This window comes from Corvus moneduloides, chromosome 5, assembly GCF_009650955.1.
Source record: "Corvus moneduloides isolate bCorMon1 chromosome 5, bCorMon1.pri, whole genome shotgun sequence".
In the NCBI taxonomy this organism is placed as follows: Eukaryota; Metazoa; Chordata; class Aves; order Passeriformes; family Corvidae; genus Corvus; species Corvus moneduloides.
The window spans coordinates 5,946,714-5,953,961 of NC_045480.1; positions in this window are offsets into that span (position 1 = coordinate 5,946,714).

Here is a 7,248-nt window from a genome sequence, read left to right on the forward strand (position 1 = left end):
TGCACAGGCAGGGACAGAGGGTCATGTGTCACAGCACACAGTTACAGCCTCCAAGGGGACTGTCTGAGCTGGGAATCCTCGCAGATGACAGAGCTTCCAGACCTGGTGTGGTTCTGTCTTGGCCCAGAAAAACTTTTATGGACTGGAGCTCTCCTGCCCTGCTGTGTCTGGCTGGTGAAGTTGAGGAGCAAGACACTGGCCACCACTCAGCCTTGAAAACATGTGAGGTGCTGTTGTAATTTGGGAGTCAGCTCTCAGGAGCCCATTTTGTGTGTCTCATGCCCAGCCCTGAGGACATGAAGGCTATTGAAGGGGGCTGTTCCAACATCCAAATTTTCCTAAGGAAAAGGAAAGCAAGCCACAAACTCTGGTAACACAGGGATGGAGAGGCAGGCGAGCTGCTTTTAGTAAAACTCCTGGTCACTTCTCTGGAGCCTGTTGGAAGCTGTTTGGAGGCACTTTATTTCGAGAAGAGATTTTGGTGTCATGTGTTGTCAGAAAACATCCTAGTGAGTCCTGATCACGGCCAGAGGGTGTCCTTCGGAGCATGTGGGATTTGTTGGCCAGGCTTGGTGGCTTGCTGTGCTGCTGGAGCCCTCCTGATGGTGCCAGGCTGACTCTTGGACAGTGCCAGGTGCCAGCCGTGTCCCCAGGGCAGCCCAGGGAGCAGGTTCCTCCCAAGCCACTAGCTATCAGGAATGCAGGCATAGTGTTTCCATGAGTAAGCCTCGCTTGCAGGGTTGCATGTTTGCAGGATGAGGCCATGGAGCGAATCAGTGAGTGAGCTCCTGCCCTGCTGCAGAGCTGACGAGGTACATGTGATGTGGAGCTGGGCAAATGCACGCTCGAGAGCTTTTAATTTCACGCTTCCTGAGCAAGCACACTGTTCTCCGTGAAAACTGCAGGACTCTTGGTGGGTTTATTTCTGTATTAAGTTTAGCATGTCTTTAAAAGTAGAAAAGGCTTAAAATGGGGGTGACACAGAGATAGGGAAGATTTGCCTGTGGGCTGGGGCAAGTGGCATCTTTCTGGTTTGCATAATGTGGTGTGGTCCTGCCCTGTGGATCTGAGACACTGCACATCACTGAACATTCAAAAATACACGCTGCAAACATCTCGCTCAGTTTGAGCTGTGGCCCTTCCCTTCTAAGCACAGTGGATGACAAATGAGGTGTGAGGTAGGGGCGTGCAAGGAGTTCCCAGGCAAAGTCAGAAAGGTTTAGTACCCCCCAACAGCAGGTCCCCATTCAGGTCCTGATTGCACTCTCATGTCATGTTAACATCACATAACTGGAGCTGATGTGCTCCCAGAAGGACTAATTAGTCTTGATTTTGGATGATGCTGATGTGGCCAGACCATTTCCAGGTCTGAGGTCACCTCTGGGATCTGTGCACTGTGCTTTGTGCTGCTGTGCTCCCAGATGTGCACAGGAAGACACTTCTCCTACACTTAGTGAAGTGCAAGGAAAGAAAGGTAGCAGTGAGTTTAGCAGAACTGTTGGGTTTGTAAATGTAGTTTTTTTTCCTTTCCTCTAATTCCCTAACTACCCTCTAGCCCTCAACACCACCCTGGAACTGCAAATCCTTACCAGATCTCCAGTCCTTACCTGGCTTCTAATCCTATAAACTCATTTTCCCCCATCTAGTAGATAGCACATGGAAAACTGGGTTCACGGTCATACTCCCTGCACGGATGTGAGTGCAGTCCAAGCAAATAAATCCTGAGTGCAAGCATTCGTACATGAAGAACTTCACACTCGGAAACATGACCACACTAAATTGCTGCCAGAGTTTTAAAGGCAGCTTTTGAAAATATTGGCCCTGCATCTTGTATTTCTGCAGCGAATGGTTTGATTCATCAGCGAAACACCAGCTAACTGCTCATCGGACTGCATCCTGGAGATGCTGGGAGCAGAGAGGCTGGGATGAAGACAGGTCTCTGCTTGTACATAAATACACCCTGGACTGATTATCTATCAGAGGAAAAGGAAATCTTTATGATTTCTGCCTTTATTTGCCATGTCTCAGTAATTACAAAGACTTGATATAGAAGAGTATCTTTCAAGTATATGAAGCATATGCTCCCCAGAAACACTCAGCAATGTTTTTGGCTGCTGTGACTAATGCTAGCAGAAGGTTCAATTTCCTGACCGTCAGCACCAGGTTTTATTAAGAATGAACATTTTCCCTTTATTTTTCCCCCAGTTCCCAAAGTATTATTGATAGTTGATTATTACTATTTTATGTGAGGTCACAGCAATTAGTTTTGAACTGCAGACCTGCAAATGTGCAGTCTGTAAAACTCAGGTCAGTGTTGGAGTGCAGAGGTAGTGTATGTCTGTAAGCCACCCTGAGGCTATAAACTCCATCATGGGGAATTCAGGAGACTCCAGAATGAAGACTTTATCTCCAATGTTCATTTAGCTTTTACAGATAGGTGTCCTGTGAAGGACTCAGGAACATTTTGCCATGTTTTTGTGCAGGATCTGCTCCTTTCAGTTCACTACAGAGGCACTGCTCTCACAAGGAGCAACCACTCAGCACTTCATGTCAGCCTTGGGGTTGCTCCAATGTGTGCTATCGATGAGGTGGGACAGCTCTACCCCTCTCAGCCTTGGCTGCTTGGGGCCCTGCTCCTCTCTCTTCTGCTGGCTCAAGGCTGTCTGTGGGTCTTGCCAACTTGTCTCACTTTCAGCCCTCTCAGCCTTCTTCCAAAACAACTCCCTTGCTCTCCTCTGTACAGCAGCCCCAGGAGTGATTTATGGTGTAATTCATGAGTTATATACTACGACAATAAGTATCATGGAAAGGGATAGAGCAAGGGGATCTTCTGCTTTGTTGCAAAGACCCCTAAACTTAAGCCCAGGGTTTACACTCTCTTATATATTTGGGATGGGGGCCAGGATATTAGAAAAAAGTTCTTCACTGAAAGAATGGTTCAGCACTGGAACAGGGTCCCCAGGAAAGTGGTGGAGTCAGCATCCCTTGAAGTGTTCAAAAAACAAGTAGGCATGGCACTTTGTGATATGGCTTATGTTGGTATTCAGTCAAAAGTTGGACTTGATGATCTTGCAGGTCTCTTCCAACCTTAATGATTCTATGACTCTATGATTTTATCAGAGAGAACAAGTTAATGGGAACAGGAGCTCAATTTTAATACCTACCAATATTTGAAGTAAATGATCTTTCCTTGCACAAAACCATCCCTGACACTGTCACTGGGGCACCAAACTGGTTTCTTGTGCTTAATGCTATGAGAAATTCCTTGGGCTTCAGAAAGATCAAGCACATTAATGCCCCCAAATCACACTTGTTTCAATATTGATATGAAAGGACACAGATTTTATAAGTTATTGGTGTGTTGTGGGTTAAAACTTCTAAAGCAGTGTCTTGGGCAAGCTTATTCTATGTGTAGCTTTGAATTAAATTTTATACTCCCCCAGCCCTTAACTTTTATAAGTCATTTTGATTCAATCGATTTGCTTGAATTCACTTGGTTCTATCTGAGGGCAGCATTTGTCCTTCTCTCTGCTGCTCAGTGTGGTTACACTTAAAGTGATCCTTGAAGGAAAAGGTACAACTAATAACAGTAAAATTAAATTACCGAATACCTGTCAATGACAAAGTGTTGTGGAAAACACTGATCTGAATAAAACACTTAGCTCTACACAAAATGAAATATCGTCTGATATCTAGGGCTTTTCATAAGCAAGTGGAAACAAATGTAGTTATGATAGGCAGAGATAAAAATCAATGTTTTGATTTGAAAATTAGCCTTTTCTGGATTGTTTTTTTCTGGCTGAGACAATCTGACAACATTTTATGAAATATTTTGGTCTCCTTGAAATAGTCTCTCTTTCTCCTTTTTTTTTTAACCAAAAAGTTGTATTTTTGGCTGAAAATTTTTACTGTATCCAGAAAGGGAAATTGTTCTGTCAAGGGTATTGTAAAAGGCCCTGTGTTTCATTGCCTTTTAATGGAACCTTAATAGAAGTTGGCAGTGTAGATGACGAAGCTGGAAGGCTGCAGTGAAATTTGAACAATCAGAAGTTGTTCTGGGGTTCGTGACCATGAGAGAGCCCTTGAAGCCCGTAACAATTCACTCGGCTGTAAAAATGGCTGATCTCATTTCTTCCCATCACGTCCCATCCTTGGGAGGAACGTTCACAACTGCAAGAAGCCCACGGGGGACCATGCTATGGCTATTGATTTTAGATGGAAGATGTGCAGATACTGCAGTGAGGACAGGAAAGATCAGCTTCACCAGAAAAAATGCATTGAAATCTGGAAAAGCTCTTGGGTCCGCGAAGGAGAGGATAAATTTAATCAATGTCAATGTTTCCAGCCGATTCAGAAAAGCCTGACTATGCATTAATCTGTAATGACCTCTGGCAGACTTCTAATTTAGATGTGAGCATTTTAACTTTCTTTTTTAACGAGGAGCATGGCTTCTAAATCCTTTGAAACAGTTGCATCTGAATGAGTTTATGCTACTTGCAGCTTCACTGCACCCACTGGAAGTTCCTTGGGTTTTTGCTGGAGTATTCCAGAAACCAGAGTTAGAAGAAATAATCCCCAGGGATAACACTACTTGGATAGGTACTTCTTTTGCTCCCCTGCACTGATTATTTGTTCCTTTCCATTGCTGCTTCATATTCAAAAGGCATTTAGCTCTTAGTTTATTGGTTTGTCTATTGCAGAGCCTTTAATAATGGTTATTTCCTGGTAGTGAATGCTGAACTTGGTCTAGGGGGACTTGTTTGTAGCATAGTTTTCCATAATTACCCAAAATTTACACAGCAATTCCAAGCTTATTATATGGGGCATAGTATGTAATTACAGGCATAACATATTAGGTCCTAATAACAGCAAATATATCATTACACAAATCATTCCTGTTACTGTGCTGATATTTTTATATGGAGTGAGTGAATACAATTACTAATAATGACAATACCCATCTTACAGCTGCAGTGTAATTGGTGCCACTGTGACATGCAGCAGGGCAGGGGCAGGAGCAAGGAAACTTCCACTGAAATACAGTTGAGTTCATGAAATACCACATCCAAAAACCAAGGTGGAAACCCTCTCTTTATAGTTTATATATGAGAATTTCATTCATCACAACAACCACCCAGGAAGAGGGATCCACATTTTCTTGCTTAGATGATGGATCTCCTAGTTAGTTATGGGAGGGGGAGGTGGTTCTCCAAACCCCAGAGTTGTGGAGGGAGGGAAGGAATCCTATAAATGCAACAGCAAAGAGAGTTGAGGCAGCAGGTCACCAGGTGAGCTGTGCACATGGTGTGCCTCACCTCCCTGTTCAGAAAAGCTGGGCTCAGCCCAAGATTTGTAATAAAAGTGCTTTGAGTCACTGTAGACCTCCCCTGAAAGGTGACCGGTGATCCCTGCCAAAGGTACGTAGCTTGTAGGGAGAAGGTGTTAGTGCTGGCATCTGTCAGACAGCCCTGGGTGTGGATTAAGGACGCAGAAAGGGTTTGAGGCCAGTCCTGACCTTTGCATGCAGCTCTGTGAGGGATATGGGTTCATACATAGAGGTTTATGAGGGTTTATGAGTGATTTGGGTTGATGGACATTGGTTAAAGGGTTGATTAAGCACTGCTGTCCTGGCACTCCAAGATGGACCAACTCAGCCCTTGGCATGAGGGCAGCTTGGTGGAGGGTAGAAACAATGCAGATTTCTTTTTCCTGTACTACTATATCAAAAAGTTCAGGCAGTGACTTTTGTTTCAGTATCTACATATTTATATCTGCTGCATAGTTTAGGCTGAAATTTGTTTCCTTTGCTGACAGGTTAACCTGCTTTCTGGGGTCCGTCTGCAGCAGCCCACCAGCACCTTTGCCAACACTAACCTGGATTTACAATGTTGTGCCCCTGCTTTCCACAGCAGCAGGACAAGGCTCAGCCACTCTCATTTTGTTCACGTCTCCAGAGCACTTCAAAGTGACAATAGGAGGAGAAAAAAAACATAGGCTGGGATCTGGCCTGAGGCATATCCTCAGGGGCACATGGTTGGGAATTATCAACAGGACCTAGTTTGCCACCCTGGCCAGCTTGGTTTGGGCAGAAAGTCTTTGTTTTGCCACCCTATTTTGGTATGCAATTACCCCAGTTAGAGCAGAGGTGATGAATGGGGACAAGGGCAGCCAGAACCAGCCTGCCAAAGTGATTTTACCCAGCCATGCAGAGACTGATGAGTCAGCCTGAGGGGCAGTATTTCTATTGATGTGGGGCAGAGGGAGGAGATGCTCAGCTGAGCTTGGTGAGGGTTGTTGGGCAAATGTGGTTGTGTTGGTCTACAAATCATAAAATCATAGAATATCCTGAGCTGGGGAGGACCACAAGGAGCATCAAAGTCCAACTCCCGGCTCTGCCCAGGAGAAGCCCAAAAAACCAATGATGTGCCTGAGAGCATTATCCAAACACTCCTTGAGCTCTGTCAGGCTTGGTGCTGTCACCACTGCTCTGGGGAGCCTGTTCCAGTGCCCAACACCTTCTGGGTAAAAAACATTTTCTTAGTATTCCAACTAAACCTCCCCTGACACAGCTTCATATTGTTCCCTCGGGTCCTAATAGTAACTTCCAACGCTGAAAGCCACTTTGAGATCAGTGCTCAAGGATAAAAATGGTAAGAAAAGGTCATACTGCTCCCCTGCATCTCTACTGATCCCACCAACCACGAGCAACAGTAAACCCTCGAAAGAAAGGAATCTATCTTTATGGGGCAGATTATTCCACACATTTTTGAGACTTCATAGACAGCCTTTCAACCCCTGGAAACTTTGAGCATTATATAAGGGGTGATATAAAACCGGGCGTGAAAAAATTTGGATTTAGAGGTGTCTGTGCAGGACAGAGCTCCTTGTGCAAGAAGGATTTGGCAGCTGTGAGAACATTTATTTAACAAGCAGGTAAACAGTGACTGCTGCTGGGAATCCTGTGCAGCACTTTGAACAAGTCTGGCAGTGTTGTCACATTTATAGGATGATCCTTTGGTATCCTTTGGTTTGGTATCAACTTGGCCACTAAATTCCTTCAAAAATTGCTAGATCAGAATTAAGGGGAAGAGCTGATGCCTTTCACCCACCACAACTGGCACCTGTGCAGCAGATGCAGTATGAGCAATGGGTGCAGTGCTTTACATCCAGGCAATGTTACTGTTTTGGTGTGTGATTTCTGGTTAAATATGGCATCCTGGTCTAATATGGCATTCAGCATCTGTGAAA